The sequence below is a fragment of the Colobus angolensis genome, unplaced genomic scaffold, assembly GCF_000951035.1.
Source record: "Colobus angolensis palliatus isolate OR3802 unplaced genomic scaffold, Cang.pa_1.0 Scaffold576, whole genome shotgun sequence".
Taxonomy (NCBI): Eukaryota; Metazoa; Chordata; class Mammalia; order Primates; family Cercopithecidae; genus Colobus; species Colobus angolensis.
Genome location: NW_012119332.1, coordinates 667203 through 691493, shown reverse-complemented (window position 1 = coordinate 691493; position 24291 = coordinate 667203). Strand labels below are relative to the sequence as shown.

General features: G+C 38.7%; 1 pseudogene; it reads right to left on the bottom strand.

The window, feature by feature from the left end:
- Positions 1 to 20723: 20723 nt before the first annotated feature.
- LOC105526114 lies at positions 20724 to 21370 on the bottom strand (annotated as a pseudogene).
- Positions 21371 to 24291: the final 2921 nt, after the last annotated feature.

Here is a 24291-nt window from a genome sequence, read left to right as displayed (position 1 = left end):
CCACTGCTCTCTTCAAAGTAGTCAGACAGAGTCGTTTTCATCTGCAGAGGTTTCTGCTGCTTTGTTGTTGTTGTTGTTGTTGTTGTTTAGCTGTGCCCTGTCCCCAGAGGTGCAGTCTACAGAGACTGGCAGGCCTCCTTGAGCTGCTGTGAGCTCCACCCAGTTCGATCTTCCTAGGGCTTTGTTTACCTACTTAAGCCTCAGCAATGGAGGGCGCCCCTCCCCCAGCCTCGCTGCTGCCTTGCAGTTAGATCGCAGACTGCTGTGCTAGCAATGAGGAAGGCTCTGTGGGCATGGGACCCTCCCGGCCAGGTGTGGGATATAATCTCGTGGTGTGCCCGTTTGCTTAAAGCGCAGTATTGGGGTGGGAGTTACCTGATTTTCCAGGTGTTGTGTGTCTCAGTTCCCCTGGCTAGGAAAAGGGATTCCCTTTCCCCTTGCACTTCCCAGGTGAGGCAATGCCTCGCCCTGCTTCAGCTCTCGCTGGTCGGGCTACAACAGCTGACCAGCACCAATTGTCCAGCACTCCCTAGTGAGATGAACCCAGTACCTTAGTTGAAAATGCAGAAAGCACCTGTCTTCTGTGTCGCTTGTGCTGGGAGCTGGAGACTGGAGCTGTTCCTATTCGGCCATCTTGCTCCGCCCCCTGATGCAGTGGGTTTTTAACCGCAAGGAGCCAAAGAACAAAGTTTGGGCCAAATACAGGTCTCCCAGATTTAGAGCAGGCAGTTCAGGAGTTAGGAGGTTAGCCATGGTTCCCTAAAATCTTCCAGAAATGAAGCGAATCAACTGAGCCTACCTTATATCACAATCATACCCTCAAGGTCACCAAATAGGATAAAAGAAGAAAAACTCATCCAAAGAATAGCAACTTCAAATATTGAAGGAACATCAGCCCACAAAGATGAGAATGAACCAGTGCAAGGGCTGTGACAACTCAAAAATCAGAGTGCCTTCTTTCCTCAAATGACCACACTACTTCTCCAGCAAGGGTTCTAAACAAGGCTGAAGTGGCTGAAGTGAGAGAAATAAATTTCAGAATATGAATAGGAACAAAGGTCATTGAGATGCAGAATATGTTGAAACCCAATCTAAGGAAGCTAAAAATCACAATAAAATGGTACAAGAGCTTACAGACAAAATAGCCAGAATAGAAAAGAATGTAACCCACCTGACAGAGCTAAAAAGCACACTACAAAAATTTTATAATGCAATCACAAGTATTAATAGCAGAATAGACCAAACTGAGGAGAGAATCTCAGAGCTCGAAGACTGGCTTTCTGATATAAGATAGTCAGACAAGAATAGAGAAAAAAAGAATGAAAAGGAACAAATAAAAGCTCTGAGAAATATAGAATTATGTAATAAGACCAATACTATGACTCATTGGTGTCTCTGAATTAGATGGGGAAAATGGAAGAAACATGGAAAACGTATTTCAGAATATCATCCATGAGAACTTTCCCAATGTAGCTACAGAGGCCAACATTCAAATTAAAGAAATGTAGAGAACCCCAGTAACATACTTCACATGAAGATCATCCTCCAGACATATAATCATCAGATTTTCCAAGGTCAAAATGAAAAAAAAAAAAATGTTAAAGTCAGCTCTAGAGAAAGGTCAGGTCACTGATAAAGAGAAGCCTATCAGACTACCAGTGGACTTCTCACCTGAAATCCTACAAGCCACAAGAGACTAGGGACCAATATTCAACATTTTGAAACAAAAGAAATTTCATCCAAGAAATTGGCCATATCTGACCAAACTAAGCTTCACAAGCGAAGGAAAAATAAGAGCCTTTTCAAACAATCAAGTACTGAGGCAATTAGTTACCACCAGACCTGCCTTACAACAGTTCCTAAAGAAAGCACTAAATATGGAAAGGAAAGACTGTTACCAGCCACTGCAAAAGCACAGTTAGATACACAGATCAGTGACCCTATAAAGCAACCACAAAAAAAAAAAAAAAAAATCTGGATAATAACCAATGAACATCATGAGGACAGGATGAAATCAACATATATCTGTACTAACTTTGAATGTAAACAAGCTAAATTCCCCAATTAAATGGCACAGAGTGGCTACCTGGATAAAGAACCAAGACCCAATAGTATGCTGTCTTCAATAGACCAGTCTCACATGGAATGACACACATAGGCTAAAAACAAAGGTATGGAGAAAAATCTACAAAGCAAATGAAAAGCAGAAAAAAAGCAGGGGTTGCAGTCCTAATTTCAGAAAATGACAGGCTTTAAACCAACTAAGATCCAAAAATGACAACGAAGGGCATTACATGATGGTAAAGGGTTAATTCAACAAGAAGAGCTAACTATCTTAAATATATATGCACTCAACACAGGGTCACCCCGATTTAGAAAGCATATTCAGGACTTGGACTCAGCACTGTATCAAATGGGTCTGATAGACATCCACAGAACTCTTCACCCCAAAACAACAGAATGTAGATACATTATTCTCATCACCACATGGTGCATACTCTAAAATAGACCTTGTAATTGGACATAAAACACTCTTCAGCAAATGAAAAGAGCTGAAATCATAACAACCACTCTCTTGGAACACAGCACAATATAATTAGAAGTCAAGACTAAGAAAATAGCTCAAAATCATAAAACTGCATGGAAATTGAATAAACTGCCCCTGAAAGACTTTTGAGTAAATAACAAAAGGCAGAAATCAACAAGTTCTTTGAAACTAATGAGAGCACAGATACAACATAGCGGAACCTCTGGGACAATGCTAAGGTAGTACTCAGAGGAAAATTTATAGCACTAAATGCCCACATCCAAAAATTAGAAAGATCTCAATTTAACAACCTAACATCACAACTAAAGGAACTAGAGGACAAAGAGCAAAGCAAACCAACCCCAAAGCTAACAGAAGACAAGAAATAATAAAAATCAGAGCTGAATTGAAGGAGACTGAGACACAAAACAATTCAAAATATCCAGGAATCCAAGAGTTTGTTTTTTAGAAAAGTTAATCAACTAAGTACATGACTAGCTAGACTAATAAAGAAGAAAAGGGAGACTTTCCAAATGAATACAATTAGGAACAACAGAGGAGATATTACCACTTACTCTGCAGAAATACAAATAACCATCAGAGCATATTATAGAAACCTCTATGGAAACAAACTAGGAAATCTAAAAAAAAAAAAAATGGATAAATTCCTGTACACATACACCCTCCCAAAACTGAAACTGGGAGAAAATGAATCCCTCAACAGACCAATAACGAGTTCTGAAGTTGGTTCAGTAATAAAAGGCCTACAAACAAAATTTTTTTTTAAAAAAAAGCCCCATACCAGACTGATTCAGGGTCAAGATCTGCCCAGATGCATAAAGAAGAGCCAGTACCATTCCTACCAAGACTATTCAAAATAATTGAGGAGGAGGGACTCTTTCCTAACTCATTCTATGAGGACAGCATCATCCTGATACCAAAATCTGGCAAGGATACAACAACAACAACAACAAAAACTTCAGCCAATATCCTTGATGAACATTGATGCAAAAATCCCCAACAAAATGGTGGCAACATGAATCTAGCAGGACATCAAAAAGCTTATCAAACTCCATCAGGGAGGCTTTATCCCTGGAATAAACAGTTGGTTGTATACACATGAATCAATAAGTGTGATTCATCACCTAAACAGAGCTAAAGTCAAAAGCCACATGATTATCTCAAAAGATGCAGAAGAGGATTTTGATAAAATTTTACACCACTTCATTTTAAATACTCATTATAAAGCATTTATTGAAAGAACATACATGAAAATAATGAGCCATCTATAATAAACCTACAGCCAACATCATACTTAATGGAAAAAAGCTGTAAGCATTCCTCTTGAAAACCAGCACAAGACAAGGATGCCCTCTCTCATCAAAGGATGTCCTCTCTCATCACTCCTATTCAGCATAGTTTTGGAGGTTCTGGCCAGAGCCATAAGGCAAGAGAAAGAAATTAAGGGCATCCAAACAGGAAGAAAGAAAATCAAATGATCCCTGTTTGGAGATGATGTGGTTCTACATCTACAAAATCCCAATCCCATAGTCTTAGCCCAAAAGCTTTTTAAGCTGATGAACAAATTCAGTGAAGTCTCAGGATAGAAAATCAATGTAAAAAATAAACAGAATTTTTATACACCAATGACGATCAAGCCAAGAGCCACATCAGGAACCCAATTTCATTCACAATTGCCACAAAAAGAATAAAATATCTAGAAATACTGCTAACCAGGGAGTTGAAAGACTTCTACAATGAGAACTGCAAAACACTGCTCAAAGAAATCAGAGATGATGCAAACAAATAGGAAAATATTCCATGCTCATATTTAGGAAGAATTGATATTGTTAAAACAGCCACACTGTCCAAAGCAATTTATAGATCCAATGCTATTCCTATCAAACTGCAATGACATTCTTCATAGAACTAGAAAAAGCTAGGCTACAGTAACCAAAACAGAATGGTACTGCCACAAAAACAGACACATAGATGAATGGAACAGAATGGAGATCCCAGAAATAAGGCTGCACACCTAAGTCATATAATCTTCAGCAAAACTGATAAAAATGAGCTATGGAAAAGGACTCACTATTCACCAAATGGTGCTTCAGTAACTGGCTATCCATATGCAGAAGATCGAAACTGGACCCATTTCTTACACCATATACAAAAATCAACTCAAGATTAATTAAAAACTTTAATGTAAAACCAAAACTATAAAAATTCTCAAAGACAGCCTCAGCAATACCATTCAGGACAAAAGAATGAGAAAAGATTTCATGATGAAGGCACGAAAAGTGAATGCAATGAAAGGAAAAACTGAAAACTGAGATATAAACTAAAGAGCTTCTGCACAGCAAAAGAAACTATCAACAGAGTAAACACACAACCTACAGAATGGGAGAAAATTTTTGCAAACTACGCATCTGACAAAGGTCTAATATCCAGAATCTGTCAGAAACATAGATTTACAAGGAAAAAACAACCTCATTAAAAGCGGACAAAGGACATGAACAGACACTTTTTAAAAGAAGACATACATGAGGTCAACAAGCATATGAGGAAAAGCTCAACATCACTCATCATTAGAGAAATGCAAATCAAAACCACAATGAGATACCATCTCACACCAGTCAAAATGGCTATTATTAAAAAGGCTAAAAATAACAGATGCTGGTGAGATTGCAGAGAAAAAGGAACAGGTATACTGTTGGTGATAGAGTAAATTAGTTCAACCATTTTGGAAAGTGGTGTGGCATTTCCATGAAGATCTAAAAACAGTAATACCATTCAACTTAGCAATCTCATTACTGGGTATATATCCAAAGGAATGTGAGTCATTGTATCATAAAGACACATGCATGCATATGTACATTGCAGCACTATTCACAATAACAAAGACATGGACTCAACCTAAGAGCCTTATCAGTGGTAGACTGAATCAAGCAAATGTGGTACATATACACCATGGAATGCTATGCAGCCATAAAAAAGAATGAGATCATGTCATTTGCAGAAACATGTATGGAGTTGGGGTCCATTATATTTAGCAAACTTACACAGAAATAGAAAACCAAATATAGCTTGTTCTCACTTATAATTTGAGCTAAATAATAACATACGGACACATAGAGGGAAACAACAGACACTAAGGCCTACTGGAGGGTGGAGGGTGGGAGGAGGGAGAGGATCAGGAAAAATAATTAATGGGTACTAGGCTTAATACATTGATGACAAAATAATCTGTACAACACACCCCCATGACATGAGTTTAGGTACATAACAAATCTGCACATGTACCCTGACCTTAAAATAAAACTTAAATAAATAAAGTTTAAGCAATAAAAAGAAAGACCCCACCAAAAATCTCTTAGAACTGATAAATGACTCTGTAAAATTTCATGATACAAAATTAGTGTACAAAAATTGGTAACATTTCTTTATATCAACAGTGCTCAAGCTGAGAGACAAATCAAGAATGCCTTTCTATTTACAATAGTCACACAAAAATATACCTAGGAATAAATCTAATCAAAGAAGTGAATGATCTCTCCATGAAGAACTACAAAATACTGCTGAAAGAAATTACTGATGACAAAAGCAAATGGAAAAACATTCCCTGTTCATGGACTGGAAAAAAATCAATATTGTTAAAATGGTCATACAACCGAAAGCAATATACAGACTCAAAACTATTCCTATCAAATTTTTAATGTCATTTTTCACAGAGTAGAAAAAAAATGTTTTAAAATTCATATGGAACCAAAGAAGCACCCAAATGGCCAAAGCAATGCTAAGCAAAAAGAACAAACCCAGAAGCACCTTGTTACCTGACTTCAAACTTTACTATAAGGCTACAGTAACCAAAGCAGAATGGCACTAGTAAAAAATATATATATATATACATAGAATAATGGAACAGAATACATAAACCAGCAATAAAACCACATTCCGGCCGGGCGCGGTGACTCAAGCCTGTAATCCCAGCACTTTGGGAGGCCGAGATGGGCGGATCACGAGGTCAGGAGATCGAGACCATCCTGGCTAATCCGGTGAAACCCCGTCTCTACTAAAAATACAAAAAACTAGCCGGGCGAGGTGGCGGGCGCCTGTAGTCCCAGCTACTCGGGAGGCTGAGGCAGGAGAATGGCGTAAACCCGGGAGGCGGAGCTTGCAGTGAGCCGAGATCCGGCCACTGCACTCCAGCCTGGGCAACAGAGCAAGACTCCGTCTCAAAAATAAATAAATAAATAAATAAAACCACATTCCTACAACCATGTAATCTTTGACAAACTCAATAAAAGCAAGCAATGGGAGAAGGAATCCTTTTCAATAAATTGTGCTGAAATACCTGGCTAGCAGTATGCAGAAGAATAAAACTGCACCCCTATCTTTCACTATATACAAAAAGCAACTCAAGATGATAATGTAGACTTCAAATTATAAAAATCCTAGAAGAAAACCCCAAAATTATCATTTTTTACATTCTGTACAAAAAATGTATGACCAAGTCCTCAAAAGCAACTGTAACGAAACCAAAAATTGACAGGTGGGTACTAATTAAACTAAAGAGCTTTTAGACAGCAAAAGAAACTATCAACAGAGTAAACAGACAACCTACAAAATGGCAGAAAATTTTTGCAAAGTATGTATTCAATAAAGGACTAGTCTGGGCACGGTGACTCATGCCTGTAATTCCAGCACTTTGGGAGGCCGAGGCCAGTGGATCACGAGGTCAGGAATTGGAGACCAGCCTGGCCAACGTAGTGAAACCCTGTCTCCACTAAAAATACAAAAATTAGCCGAGCATGGTGGCACAAGCCTGTAGTCCCAGTTACTTGGGAGTCTGAAGCAGGAGAATTGCTTGAACCCAGGAGGCAGGGTTTGTGGTGACCCAAGATCATGCCACTGCACTCTAGCCTGGGCAATAGAGCAAGACTCCGTTCCAAAAAAAAGTAAATAAATAAATAAATAATAAATAAAATAAAGGACTAATGTCTAGAATCTATATGGTATTTAAACAACAGACAAAAAAAAGCAAGTAACCACATTAAAAAGTGAATAAAGGACATGAACAGACACTTCTCAAAATAAGATATATATGAGGCCAAACAAGTATATGAATAAATACTCAACATCACTGATCACCAGAGAAATGTAAATCAAAACTATAATGAGATACCATCTCACCCCTGTTCAAATAGCTATTATGAAAATGGCAAAAAGTAACAAATGCATTCTGTGGTTAAAAACAATTCCATGTTTTTGTGACCTTCCTGGATCTAGTTTCCTTTTTGCTTCCAATGGTATCCAATGGAGTTGGAGGCTATTTAATCTGAAACACTTAGTATTTAATTTGAAATCCCGAGCTTAAGTTTGTGAAGCTTTGTCTCCATTTCCCCTCCCTGATTTTAGTAAAGGTTGAATATCCCTTATCCAAAATGCTTCAGACCAGAAGTGTTTGAGAGTTCAGAATCTTTCAGATTTTGGATTATTTGCATTATACAGTGTTTCTTTTCTTTCAAAAGAACTTCCTTTCATAATAATTCGAGCCAGCCTTTTAACCTTTTGTCAGTAATGTGTGTTGTTAAATCCTAATCTAATGGAAACGGTTACTCTGTTTATAGCTCTCTTAATATTATTCTTTGTTTTACTTGCTGCTTATCACTACAACAAAGAATATGTGGAAATAAGTACTGTGTACCACAGCAAATATACTTGTGTGTCATCAGTATTAGTCTAAAATAGTAACTGTTTTCTTTGGCGAGCATAGGAGTTGAAGCAGAATTCATGTGCTGATATTCCCTTCTTGATATTTACAAGCATAAAAGACTTTTGGGAAGAATTTATGGTAAATATGCAATAAAGTATGTATCTTTGAGTGTTAATAAGTTATTTCTTACTAAAAAATGTAGGAATATTTATTACAGATGAAATAACTAATAAAGTTTAGAGTTTCTCAACTATGTCTCTATGTTGTCCTAAAGTAGAACGCTAGTCAATAAAAAGTTGTTTAAGTATCTTAAAAGCATTTTTTAATCACAATTACTTCTAGATTTAAATATAAGGCAAGTCCTTTTTTATTTTATAAACCATTTTGGCTTTAAATGTTTTCATTTTGTAAAATAATAAGTCTCTTTCTCAAATATTGTCTTCTTAACCACTCATATCTGCTATTTATGCTTCTGTGTGCTGGTTAGTTTCAAAACAAAAGCCCAGATCCTATGTGGTTAAACAAGGCTTTGTAATTCTCAGGCAGCTAAAATATGTACTGATTTCATACTTGACATTTTATTAGTTAGAGCTATAGTCATTTGAAGATGGTTTGAATTTAAGATTTTTATTGCTCTTTTCTGATAGGTTTTGCCAGTGAAAATTAAATCCAGGGGCACTTTCTGTAGATTTAGGTGATTACTCTGTTCTTTTCTAGCCTGTGTTACTTCTTAGTAAATTAGGTTCAAGATTATTTATAAATTCTTGCAGACCGTTGGGAGTTACCTGGTTCCATACTACTATCTCTAGGTTGCTTGTCCCTTCATAAATTATTTTGCCCAGTAATTTGGGTGACTGTTATATGGTTTTGGAAATAATCCAGTTATTAAGATTTGGGGCAAATAAATAGCTCTTAACCAAAAATTGGAACCCAATTCATGTTAATCCCTATGCATACATTAATTGCAACACCATGGATCAAACAATCTATGGAACTGGCTAGAGTCTACCTTCAAATTGATGCAAATTGGGCTGGGCACAGTAGCTCACACCTGAAATCCCAGCACTTTGGGAGGTGGAGGTGGGTTGTCACCTGAGGTCAGGAGTTTGAGACCAGTTTGGCCAATATGGCAAAAGCCTATCCCTACTAAAAATACATAAAATTAACCAGGCGTCATGGTGGGCACCTGTAATCCCAGCCACTTGGGAGGCTGAGCCAGGAGAACTGCTTGAACCTGGGAGGTGGAAGTTGCAGTGCGCTGAGATCGTGCCATTGCACTCCAGCCTGGGTGACAGAGCGAGACTCTGCCTCAAAAAAAAAAAAAAAAAAATTAGTGCAAATTGGTACAGGAGTTTGAAGTTTGGATTGGGGAATTTTCCAAAAAGACCTAAACATCACTATCCCTATTTGAAAGAGGAAAAAAATTGAATAACACATGAAAGAAAAAATTGATAAGTTGGACTTCATCAAAACTGAGAACTGCTCATCTTCCTAAAATACTGCCAAGTGAATGAAAAGACAAACCACACAGTGGGGGAAAATATTTACAAATTACATTCCTAATAAAGGACTCATATATGAAATATATAAATAATGATTGAAGATAATAAGGAAAGTGATAGGAGGCTGGCAAGATGGCTGAATAGGAACAGCTCTGGTCTGCAGCTCCCAGCAAGATAGACGCAGAAGGCGGATGATTTCTGCATTTCCAACTGAGGTATCCGGTTCATGTCATTGGGACTGGTTGGACGGTGGGTGCAGCCCACAGAGGGCGAGCTGAAGCAGTGTGGGGTGTCACCTCACCCAGAAAGCACAAGGGGTTGGGGAATTTCTCCCTTACCCAAGGGAAGCCATGAGGGACTGAGCCTAAGGAACTCTAGTACAGATGTTGCGCTTATCCCATGGTTTTCACAACCTGCAAACCAGGAGATTCCCTCTAGTGCCTACTCCACCAGGGCCATGGGTTTCAAGAACAAAACTGGGCGGCCATATGGGCAGACACCGAACTAGCTGCAGGAGTTCTCTTTTTCCATACCCTAGTGGTGCCTAGAACACCAGTGAGACACAACCATTCACTGCCCTGAAAAGGGGTGCTGAAATCAGCGAGCCAAGTGGTCTGGCTCGGCGGGTCCCACCCCCATGGAGCCCAGCAAACTAAGATCCACTGGCTTGGAATTCTGTCTGCTAGCACAGCAGCAGTCTGAGATTGACCTGGGACGCTTGAGCTTGGTGTCGGGAGGGGAGTCCTCCATTTGAGGACTGCTTGAGTAGGCAGTTTTATGCTCACAGTGTAAGCAAAGTCACTGGGAAGTTTGAACTGGCTAGAGCCCACTGCAGCTCAGCAAGGCTACTGTTGCCAGACTGCCATATTTTCCTTCTCTGGCCAGAGCATCTCTGAAGAAAAGGCAGCACCTCCAGTCAGGGACTTATAGATAAAAACCCCATCTCCCTGGGACAGGGCACCTGGGGAATGGGGGCGGCTATGGGTGCAACTTCAGCAGACCTAAACGTCCCTGCCTAATGGCTCTGAAGAGAGCAACGGACCTTCCAGCATGATGTTTGAGCTCTGCTAAGGGTCAGACTGCCTCCTCAAGTGGGTCCCTAACACCTGTGTATTCTGACTAGGAGACACCTCCCACTAGGGGCTGATGGACACATCATACAGGAGAGATCTGGCTGGCATCTGGCAAGTGCCCCTCTGGGCCGAAGTTTCCAGAGAAAAGATCAGGCAGCAACCTTTGCTGTTCTGTAGCCTCTGCTAGTGATACCCAGGTAAACAGAGTCTGGAGTGGACCTCAAGGAAATTCCAGCAGACCTGCAGCAGAGGGGCCTGACTTTTAGAAGGAAAACTAACAAACAGAAAGAAAGAGCACATCCACTCAGAGACCCCATTCGAAGGTCACCAATGTCAGAGACCAAAGGTAGATAAAACCACAAAGATGGGGAGAAACCAGTGCAAAAAGGCTGAAATTCCAAAAACCAGAACACCTCTTTTCCTCTAAAGGATCACAGCTCCTCACCAGCAAGGGAACAAAACTGGACGGAGAATGAGTTCGATGAATTGACAGAATTAGGCTTCAGAAGGTGGGTAATAACAAACTCCTCTGAGCTAAAGAAGCCTGTTCTAACCCAATTCAAGGAAGCCAGGAAACCAGAAAAAAGGTTAGACAAATTGCTAAGTAGAATAAGTGGTGTAGAGAACAAAATAAATGATGATGCAGCTGAAAAACACAACACAAGAACTTCGTGAAGTATACACAAGTTTCAATAACAGAATTGAGCAAGTGGAAGAAAGGATATCAGTGATTGAAGATCAACTTAATGAAATAAAGAAAGAAGACAAGATTAGAAAAAAATAATAAAAAGGAATGAATAAAGCCTCCTAGAAATATGGGATTATGTGAAAAGACCAAATCTACATTTGATTGGTGTACCTGAAAGTGATGAGAAGAATGGAACCAGTTGGAAAACACTCTTCAGGATATTATCCAAGAGAACTTCCCTAAGCTAGCAAGGGAGGCCAACATTCAAGTTCAGGAAATACAGAGAACAGCACAAAGATACTCCTCGAAAAGAGCAACCCCAAAACACATGATTGTCAGATTCACCAAGGGTAAAATGAAGGAAAAAATGTTAAGCAAAGCCAGAGAAAGGTCGGGTTATCCACAAAGGGGAGTCCATCAGTCTAACAGCAGATCTCTCTGCAGAAACCCTAGAAGCCAGAAGGGAGTGGGGGCCAATATTCAACATTCTCAAAGAAAATAATTTTCAACCCAGAATTTTACATCCAACCAAACTAAGCTTCATAATTTAAGGAGAAATAAAATCTTTTACAGACAAGCAAATGCTGAGAGATTTTGTCACCACCAGGCCTGCCTTACATGATATCCTAAAGGTGGCACTAAACATGGAAAGGAACAGCCAGTACCAGCCACTCCAGAAACATACCAAATTGTGAAAAACATTGACACTATGAAGAGACTGCATCAACTAAAGGGCAAAACAACCAGCTAGCATCATAATGACAGAATAAATTCACATATAACAATATTACCCTTAAATGTAAATGGGATAAATGCCCCAATTATAAGACACAGACTGCCAAATGGGATAAAGAGTCAAGACCCATCAGTGTGCCATATTCAGGAGACACATTGGCATGCAAAGACACACATAGGCTCAAAATAAAGGGATGGAGGAATATTTACCAAGCAAAAAAGCAGGAGTTGAGATCCTAATCTCTGATAAAACAGACTTTAAACAAACAAAGATCAAAAGAGAAAAAGAAGAGCATTATATAATGGTAAAGGGATCAATGCAGCAAGAAAAGCTAACTACCCTAAATATATATGCACCCAATACAGAAGCAACCAGATTCATAAAGCTAGTTCTTAGAGACCTACAAAGAGACTTAGACTACCACACCATAATAGTGGGAGACTTTAACACCCCACTGTCAATATTAGACAGATCAACAAGACAGAAAATTGACAAGGATATTCAAGACTTGAACTCAGCTCTGGACAAAGCAGACCTAATAAACACCTGCAGAGCTCCACCCCAAATCAACAGAATACACAATATTTTGAGTACCACATCACACTTATTCTAAAATTGACCACATAATTAGAAGTAAAATGCTCCTCAGCAAATGCAAAAGAATGGAAATCATAACAAACAATCTGTCAGACCACAGTGCAAACAAACTAGAGCTCAGGATCAAGAAACTCACTCAAAACCGCACAACTGCATGGAAACTGAACAACCTGCTCCTAAATGACTCCTGGGTACATAACAAAATGAAGGCACACATAAAGATGTTCTTTGAAACCAATGAGAACGAAGACATAATGTACCAGAATCTCTCAGACACATTTAAAGCACTGTGTGGAGGGAAATTTATAGCGCCAAATGCCCACCAGAGAAAGCAGGGAAGATGTAAAATTGATATGCTAACATCAAAATTAAAAGAACTAAAGAAGCAACAGCGAACAAATTCAAAATCTGGTAGAAAACAAGAAATAACTAAGACCAGAGCAGATATGAAGGAGATAGACACATGAAAAACCCTTAAAAAAATCAATGAATCCAGGAGCTGTTTTTTTTTTTTTTTTGTAAAGATCAACAAAATAGATAGCCAGACTAATAAAAAAGAAAAGAGAGAAGAATCAAATAGACCAAATAAAAAAAATAGGGTATATCACCACTGATCCACAGAAATACAAACTACCGTGAGAGAATACTATAAACACCTCTATGCAAATAAACTAGAAAATCTAGAAGAAATGGATAAATTCCTGGACACACACCCTCCCAAGTCTAAACCAAGAAGAAGTTGAATTCCTGAATAAACCAATAACAAGTTCTGAAATTGAGGCATGAATTCATAGCCTACCAACCAAGAAAAAGTCCCAGAACAGATGGATTCACAACCAAATTCTACCAGAGTGACAAAGAGGAGCTGGTACAATTCCTTCTGAAACTATTCCAAACAATAGGAAAAGAGGAAATCCTCCCTAACTCATTTTATGAAGCCAGCATCATCCTGATACCAAAACCTGGCAGAGACACAACAAAAAAAGAAAATGTCAGGCCAATATCCTTGATGAACATCAAGGTGAAAATTCTCAATACAATACTGGCAAACCGAATCCAGCAGCAAATCACAAAGCTTATTCGCCACTCTCAAGTTAGCTTCATACCTGGGATGCAAGGCTGGTTCAATATACGCAAATCAATAAACATAACCCATCATATAAACAGAAGCAATCACAAAAACCACATGATTATCTCAATAGATGCAGAAAAGGTCTTCGACAAAATTCAACACCCCCTCATGGTAAAAACTCTCAATAAAGTGGGTATTAATGGAATGTATCTCAAAATAATAAGAACTGTTTATGACAAACCCACAGCCATCATGCTGAATGGGCAAAAACTGGAAGCATTCTCTCTGAAAATTGGCAAAAGATAAGGATACCCTCTCTCACAGCTCCTATTCAACATAGTATTGGCAGGTTTTGCCAGGGCAATCAGGCAAGAGAAACAAAAAAATGGTATTGAAATAGGAAGAGAGGAAGTCAAATTATCTCTGTTTGCAGATGACATAATTTTATATTGAGAAAACCCCATCATCTCAGCCCCAAATCTCCTTAAGCTGATAAGCAACTTCAGCAAAGTCTCAGGATACAAAATCAATATGCAAAAATTACAAGCATTCTTATACAAATAACAGACAGAGAGCAAAATCATGAGTGAACTCCCATTCACAATTGCTACTAAGGATATAAAATATGCAGGAATGCAACTTACAAGGGATGTGAAGGACCTCTTAAAGGAGAACTATAAACTACTGCTCAAGGAAATAAGAGGGAACACAAACAAATGGAAGAACATTCCATGCTCATGGATAGAAAGAATCAATATTGTGAAAATGACCATACTGCCCAAAGTAATTTATAGATTCAGTGCTATCTCCATCAAGCTACCACTGACTTTCTTCACAGAATTGGAAAAAAAAAAAAAAAAACTACTTTAAACTTCATATGGAACCAAAAAAGAGCCCGCATAAATAAGACAATCCTGGTCAAGAAGAAAAAAGCTGGAGGCATCATGCTACTGGACTTCAAACTCTACTACAAAGCTACTGTGACCAAACAGCATGGTACTGGTACCAAAAGAGATATATAGATCAATGGAACAGAACAGAGTCCTCAGAAATAGCACCGCACATCTACAACAATCTGATCTTTGGCAAACCTGACAAGAACAAGCAATGGGGAAAGGATTCCCTATTTAATAAATGGTGCTGGGAAAACTGGCTAGCCATATGCAGAAAACTGAATCCGGACCCCTTCCTTACACCTTATACAAAGACCAACTGGAGATTGAACAAAGACTTAAAAGACCTAAAACTGTAAAAATCCTAGAAGAAAACCTAGGCAATACCATTCAGGACACAGGCATGGGCACAGACTTCATGTCTAAAACACAAAAAGCAATGGCAACGAAAGCCAAAATTTACAAATGGGATCTAATTAAACTAAAGAGCTTCTGCACAGCAAAAGAAACTATCATCAGAGTGAACAGGCAACCTACAGAATGGGAGAAAAAATGTACAATCTATCCATCTGACAAAGGGCTAATATCCAGAATCTACAAAGAACTTAAATTTACAAGACAAAACAAACAATCTCATCAAAAAGTGGGTGAAGGATATAAACAGATACTTCTCAAAAGAAGACATTTATGCAGCCAATAGACATATGAAAAAATGCTCATCATCACTGGTCATCAGAGAAATGCAAATCAAAACCACAATACCATCTCACACTAGTTGGAATGGCAATCATTAAAAAGTCAGGAAAGAACAGATGCTGGAGAGGATGTGGAGAAATAGGAACACTTTTATACTGTTGGTGGGAATTTAAATTAGATCGACCATTGTAGAAGACAGTGTGCTGATTCTTCAAGAATCTAGAACCAGAAATACCATTTGACCCAGCAATCTCATTACTGGGTGTATACACAAATGATTATAAATTATTCTACTATAAAGACCCATGCACGAGTATGTTTATTGTGGCACTCTTCACAATAGCAAAGACTTGGAACCAACCCAAATGTCCATCAATAATAGACTGGATAAAGAAAATGTGGCACATATACACCATGGAATACTATGCAGCCATAAAAAATGATGAGTTCATGTTTTTGCAGGGACATGGATAATGCTGGAAACCATCATTCTCGACAAACTATCGCAAGATCAGAAAACCAAACACCGCATGTTCTCACTCATAAGTGGGAGCTGAAAAATGAGAACACATGGACATAGGGGAACATCACACACCAGGGTCTGTCCTGGGGGTGGGAGGCTAGGGGAGGGATAACATTAGGAGAAATACCTAATGTAGGTGATGTGTTGATGGGTGCAGCAAACCACCATGGCATGTGTATACCTATGTAACAAAACTGCACATTCTGCAAATGTATCCCGGAACTTAAGGTATAATTTAAAAAAAAAAAGAAAGAAAGAGAAAGAAAATAAGGGAAGTGATAGCCCACAGGTATAGGTTTCTTTTTGGGGGTGATAAAATATTTTTGGAATTAAATAGTGATAATAGTTGTACAATTCTCTATATACTAAAACTCACTAAGCTTTATACATACATATGTTTTTACTGTGCTTCACTTCATTATGTTTCCCAGATGCTGCCTTTTTTTACAAATTGGAGGTTTGTAACAATCCTGTGTAGAGCAAGTCTATTGGCACCATTTTTCCAACAATGTATGCTCACTTCATGTCTCTGTGTCACATTTTAGTTATCCTCATAGTATTTGAAACATTTTCATTATCATTATATCTGTTATGGTGATCTGCGATAAGAGATCGTTGTTTTTGTTTTTGTTTTCTGGGATGGGGTCTCACTCTGTCACACAGGCTGGAATGCAGTGACACGATCATGGCTCACTGCAGCCTTGACCTCTTAGGCTCAAGTGATCCTCCCAACTCAGCCTGCCAAGTTGTGGGACTACAAGGTGTGCGCCACCATGCCCAGCTAATATGTGTGTGTGTGTGTGTGTGTACGCGCGCGCGCGTGTGTGTGTGTGTATGCGATTTCGCCATGTTGCCCAGGCTGGCCTCCAACTCTTGAGATCAAGCTATCTGCCCCCTTGGCCTCCTTCTTAGTGCTCAGATTACAGGCATGAGCCACTGTGTGTGGGAGATAAGTGATCTTTGATATTACCATTGCTATTGTTTGGGGATGTCATGGACTGCACCCATATGCAACAGGGTACTTAATAAATGTATGTGTTCTGAAACACACAACAAAAACAAAAACAAAGATCACTTGCTCCACTAACCAACTGTTTGCTCATATCTCCCCCTTTTTTGGGGCATCCCTATTCTCTGAGACAAAACAATATTGAAATTAGGTCAATTAATAATCCTACAATTAGTGTTCAAGTGAAAGGAAGTGTCTCATGTCTCTCACCTTAAAACACTAGAAATCATTAAACTTAGTGAAGAAGACATGTTGACAACCAAGATAGCAAGGTTCTTGCACCAAACAGTCAGCCAAGTTGTGAATGCAAAGGAAAAGATGTGAATATAATTAAAACTGCTAGTTTTTCTTCATACCCCAGTGGTGCCTGGAATGCCAGTGAGACAGAACTGTTCACTCCCATGGAAAGGAGGCTGAAGCCAGGGAATCAAGTGGTCTAGCTCAGCGGATCCCATCACCACAGAGCCCAGCAAGCTAAGATCCACTGGCTTGAAAGTCTCGCTGCGAGCACAGCAGTCTGAAGTTGACCTCGGACACTCAAGCTTGGTGTGGGAGGGGTGTCCACCATTACTGAGGCTTGAGTAGGCGGTTTTCCTCTCACAGTGTAAACAAAGTCACCAGGAAGTTCAAACTGGGAAGAGCCCACCACAGCTTGGCAAAGCCGCTGTAGCCAGACTTCTTCTCTAGATTCCTCCTCTCTGGGCAGGAAATCTCAGGAAGAAAGGCAGCAGCCCCAGTCAGGGGCTTATAGATAAAACTCCCATCTCCCCGGAACAGAGCACCTAGAGGAAGGGGCAGTTGTGGGCCCAGCTTCAACAAACTTAAACGTTCCTACCTGTAGACTTTGAAGAGAGAGCACCAAATCTCCCATCACAGCGCTCGAGTTCTGCTAAGGGACAGGCTGTCTCCTCAAGTGGATCCATGACCCCTGTGCCTCCTGATGGGGAGATGCCTCCCAGCAGGGGCCGACAGACATCTCATACAGGAGAGCTCCAGCTGGCATCTGGCAGGTGCCCCTCTAGTACAAAGCTTCCAAAGGAATAAACAAGCAGCAATCTTTGCTGTTCTGCAACATCCGCTGGTGATACCCAGCAAACAGGATCTAGAGTGGACCTCCAGCAAACTCCAGCAAACTCCAGCAAACCTGCAGCAGAGGGGCCTGACTTTTAGAAGGAAAACTAACAAACAGAAAGTAATAGCACCAACATCAACAAAAAGGACATCCACACAGAAACACCACACGAAGGTCACCAACATCAAAGACCAAAGGTAGATAAATCCATGAAAATGAGGAAAAAACAGCCCAAAAAGTCTGAAAATTCCAAAAAGCAAAATGCCTCTTCTCTCCAAAAGGATCACGACTCCTCACCAGCAAGGGAACAAAACTATGGAGAATGAGTTTGATGAATTGACAGAATTAGGCTTGAGAAGATGGGTAATAACAAACTCCTCTGAGCTAAAGAAGCCTGTTCTAATCCAATTCAAGGAAGCTAAGAACCTTTACAACAGGTTATAGGTTTTGCTACCTAGAATAACTAGTTTAGAGAAGAAAATAAATGACCTGATGGAGCTGAAAAACACAGCACAAAAATTTCATGAAGCATGCATGTGCATCAATAGCCAAATTGATAAAATGGAAGAAAGGATATCAGAGATTGAAGACTAACTTAATGAAATAAATCATGAAGACAAGATTAGAGAAAAAGAATGAAAAGGAATGGAAAAAGCCTCCAAGAAATATGGGGCTATGTGAAACAACCAAACCTACATTTGATTGTTGTACCAGAAAGTGATGGGGAGAATGGAACCAAGTTGGAAAACACTCTTCAGGATATTATTCAGGAGAACTTCCCCAACCTAGCAAGACAAGCCAACATTCAAATTCAGGAACTACAGAGAACACCACAAGGATAATCCTCGAGAAGAGCAACCCGAAGACACATGATCATCAGATTCACCAAGGTTGAAATGAAGAAAAAAATGTTAAGGGCAGCCAGAGACAAAAGTTGGGTTACCTACAAAGGGAAGCCCATCAGACTAACAGTAGATCTCTCTGCAGAAACCCTACAAGCCAGAAGAGAGTGGGGGCAATATTCAACATTCTTTTTTAAAAAAAATTTAAATGAGAAATTTCATTGTATTGAATAAAAGCATGATTATACAAACACGAAAATATATTCAAATATTTTAATACATTAATTTTTTTGTAACTTCATATGCTTCATATAAAAGCATTGAGTTCAAAGCCGTATTATACTTGCTAATAATTACCAAAAACCTGATTTTGCTGTACTTTTTTCATCAGGAATTCTGGGACACTTCCCAACTAAACAGACTAAGTTTCTAGAAAAATAAAAAATTGACAAGTCTTCCAAATAAGAGCAATTTGCGGGTGGGAAATACCAGTTCTCTAGGAATGCACAACTAAACCATAGGGTACATTTAAGTCACAAAGTTTTTAAAAATTTGAACAATTCTTGTCCAGGTGTGGTGGCACATGCCTGTAATTCTAGCACTTTGGGAGGCTGAGGTCAGGAGCTCAAGACCAGCCTGGCCAACATGGTGAAACCCTGTCTCTACTAAAAATACAAAAAGTTGCCAGGTGTAGTGGCAGGTGCCTGTAATCCCAGCTACTTGGGAGGCTGAGGCAGGAGAATCACTTGAACCCAAGAGGCAGAAGTTGCAGTGAGCTAAGATAGCACCATTGCACTCCAGCCTGGGAGACAGAGCAAGACTCTGTCTCAAAAATAAATAAATAAATAAATAAAATAAAATAAAATTCTTACAGTTCCCTTTCAAAAAGCACACTAACTGTGTTTTAAATACATATCTTAAATATCTAAAACAAATTTTTTCTCCATAGCTCCCCCAATTCCCAAAAATCCTGGTGAAATGGATAGCAAGTGTGTAATGAGAGAAGGTGCTGTGGACACTGGCTATATGTGAGATATTCAGATTGCCACACTTCCTATGAGTAAAGCCATTAGGGTAGAAACATGGACTGCAGCCTATATAATTTGCACTTTAGAAGGTGGTCTTATAGGCATAAAATTGTCATATAATGTTTAAAGACCTTTTCCAGGCCCAACAATATTAATCATGCTCATTATAGAACAGTTGGGAAATGCAGAAAAGAAAATAATAACACTATCATCTTAACACAGAGATACCTACTGGCAACATTTTGGTGTTTATTTCCTGTCTTTTTCCTAAGCACACAAAAATACAAATATATACATTAAAAAATGCAGTTATATTGTTGACAGAATTTAATATTTTGCTTTCTTCACTGAATACAATGGTCTTGTGTTGCTCTCCCTTCCCTTTATATATTCTTCATCAGAATTTGTATTAATTCCCAAAAAAATCTTTTATTGACTGAATATACCATAATGTAAAATGATTGAAATGGTATTTTTGATTTTATAATTTTTAAAGTTATATTTTGTATATTCATATTTGTTATTTTGCATAAAATTTTAAAAGCTATAAAATGAACGTATTATCACATTTTTGACAACTGATGCTTCTCAGCATGCAGTTCAACTGGTTCAAGGCCTCTTTATACTTCCCTAAATCCTCAAAGGCTGGAAAGGGACAGCAGGTTAGACACTGCACAGGGATATTACACCCCAGCATTGAAGGTCACATTCCAGGAGGTCCAGTCGAAAGTTGCAGATACCATGTTAACTCACACATGGATAACTGAAAGTCTGTTTGTAAAGTTCACATGTTAAACTCCTACAAGCTGTAAAACAGTTGATAGGTTTGTGATCCAATGTATTCCTTTCATGGTGTATAAAATGGATGTTGTTACCTGAACCTAAAATGAGAGTTCCACCTTGCTGAGCTGGATCTCCTTGAAAATCAAAGAGAGGGCCAGTCACTGCCCACCACAAGCTCCAAAGGCTTCCTGAGAGTTTAGGTGGGGGCTCTGTCCTGAGGAGGCCATTTCTTCACCTCTTTTGATTCCCAGTCTTTTATAAATTTCCCGCTCAGGATGAAATAGATTTCATGAGAATATCCAGGAAGTTAGCAAAAAGGCTCAATAGGATGGTAGGATGACTGTTCAATCACTATAAGGGTGACATTTGCTTCTTGTAAGAAACTCTTCAGGATTTTTCAGAGATCATCTATATATTCCTTGCAAATGTAAAACAGGAAATGTTGCACAAACAGTACCATGGCGCGGCGCTCCTGGAGGAGAGCTCCGAACGGCACCCACTACCTGTGGGAGTCCAGCACTGGTAGCACGGCTATGGCAGCCACCAGGGACTGCCCATGCTCAGGGCCACTCAGGGCCTGGACAGGGGCAACACCACCGCTGAACTTCAACATTCTTAAAGAAAATAATTTTCCACTCAGAATTTCATACCCAGCCAAACTAGTTTCATAAGCAAAGGAGAAATAAAATCCTTTACAGAAAAGCAAATGCTGAGAGATTTTGTCATGACCAGTCCTGCCTTACAAGAGCTCCTAAAGGAAGCACTAAATATGGAAAGGAAAAATCGGTACCAACCACAGCAAAAACACACCAAATTATAAAGGCCATAAACACTATGAAGAAACTGCATCAACTAATGTGCAAAATAACCGGCTAGCATCATAATGACAGGATCAAATTAACGCATAATAATATTAACCTTAAACATAAATGGGCTAAATGCCCCAATTAAAAGATATAGACTGGCAAATTGGATAAAAATCAAGACCCATTGGTGTGCAGTATTCAGGAGACCCATCTTACGTGCAAAGACACACATAGGCTCAAAATAAAGGGATGGATGAATATTAACCAAGCAAATGGAAAGAAAAAAATAGTAGTGGTTGCAATCCTAGTCTCTGATAAAGCAAACATTAAACCAACAAAGATCAAAAAAGACGAAGAGAGGCATTACATAATGATAAAGGGATCAGTGCAGCAAGAAGAGCTAACTATCCTAAATATATATGCACCCAATGCAAGAGTACCCAGATTCATGAAGCAAGTTATTAAGATCTACAAAAAGACTTAGAATCCCACACAATAATAGTGGGGGACTTTAACACCCCACTGTCAATATGAGACAGATCAATGAGACAGAAACTCAACAATGATGTTCAGGACTTGAATGTGGCTCTGGACCAAGTGGACCTAATAGACATCTATAGAGCTCTACACCCAAAATCAGCAGAATATACATTCTTCTCAGCACCACATCACACTTTTTCTATAACTGACCACATAATTGGAAGTAAAACACTCCTCAGCAAATGCAAAAGAACGGAAATCATAAAAAACAGTCTCTCAGACCACAGTGCAATCAAATTAGAACTCAGGATTAAGAAGCTCATTCAAAACTGCACAACTACATGGAAACTGAACATCCTGCTCCTGAATGACTACTGGGTAAATAACAAAATTAAGGCAGAAATAAAGATGTTCTTTGAAACCAATGAGAACAAAGAGACAACATATGAGAATCTTTGGGACACATTTAAAGCAATGTGTAGAGGGAAATTTATAGCACTAAATGCCTACAAGAGAAAGCAGGAAAGATCTAAAATCGACACCCTAACATCACAATTAAAAGAACTAGAGAAGCAAGAGCAAACAAATTCAAAAGCTAGCAGAAGGCAAGCTTTTCAACAGATTTTCAGTATAGACAAAACAGCCCTGTACAGAAAGAAGCTGCCACCTAGGACTTATATAGCTAGACAGGAGAAGTCATTTCCTGGCTTTAAAACTTCAAAGGACAGGCTGACTTGTTTGTTAGGGGATAATGCAGATGATGACTTTAATTTGAAGTCAATGCTCATTTTCCATTTTGAAAATTCTAGTGCCCTTAAGAATTATGCTAAATCTACTCTGCTTATTCTCTATAAATGGAAAAACCAAGTCCATATAACAGCATATCTGTTTACAGCACTACAGCGTGGTTTATTGAATATTTTAGGCCTACTGTTAAGACCACCTCAGGAAACAAAAAAATCCTTTCAAAATATTACTTCTCATTGAAAATGCATCTAGTCACGCAAGAGCTCTGATGGAGATGTATAAGAAGATTGATGTTGTTTTCTTTCCTGCTAATATAGCATTCATCCTGCAGCCTAAAGATCAAAGAGTAATATTGATTTTCAAGTCCTGTTATTTAAGAAATACATTTTGTAAGACTATGGTTGCCAGAGATAATGATTCCTCTGATGAATCTGGGAAAAAGTAAATTAAAAACCTTCTAGAAGTGATTCATCATTCTCACTGCCATTAAGAATACTTGCACTTCATGGGAGGAAGTCAAAATATCAACATTAACGGGAGTTTGGAATAAGTTGATTCCAACCCCAAGGATGACTTTGAGGGATTCAAGACTTCACTGGAAAAAATAACTGCAGATTTGGTGGAAATAGCAAGAAAACTAGAATTAGAAGTGGAGGCAGAAGATGTAACAGAATTGCTGCAGTCTCATGATAAAACTTTTTAATAAATGAGGAATTGCTTTTTATGTGTGAGCAAAGAAAGCAGTTTCTTGGAATGGAATCTACTCCTGGTGGAGATGCTGTGAACATTGTTGAAATGACAAGAAACGATTTATAATATTACATAAACATATTTGATAAAGCAGTGGTGGGGTTCGAGAGCATAGACTTTAATTTTAAAAGAAGTACTGCAGTGGGTAAAATGTTATCAACAAGAATCACATGATGTAGAGAAATGGTATAAAAGAAAGGGTCAATGAATTTGGCAAACTTTACTGTTTTCTATATTTAAGAAATTGCCACAGCTACCTCATTCTTTATCTGCCACCACCCTGATCATTCAGCAGCCATAAACATCAAGGCGAGACCCTCCATCAGTAAAAAGATTACAACTCACTGAAGGTTCAGATGATTGTTAGCATTTTCAGGCAAGCACTAAAATATTTTCAATAAAAGAATGTGCATTATTTAGACATAATGCTATTGCACACTTAATAGACTACAATATAGTGTAAACATAACTTGTATATGAAATAGAAAACTAAAAAATCACGTGACTCACTTTATTGTGATATTTACTTTGTTACCATATTTGCTTTCTTTTAGTGGTCGGGAACTGAATTTGCAGTATTTCCAAGGTATTCTTGTACTTTAACTGGATGAATTGTATGTCCATGAATTAAACCTCAATAAACCTGTTTTGTGAAAATTTGACAATAAGAAAATTTTAAAACCACAAAATATTTGAATAGGCACTTCACCATAAATAGAGATAGCAATAGCAAATAAATGCAGGAAAAGAA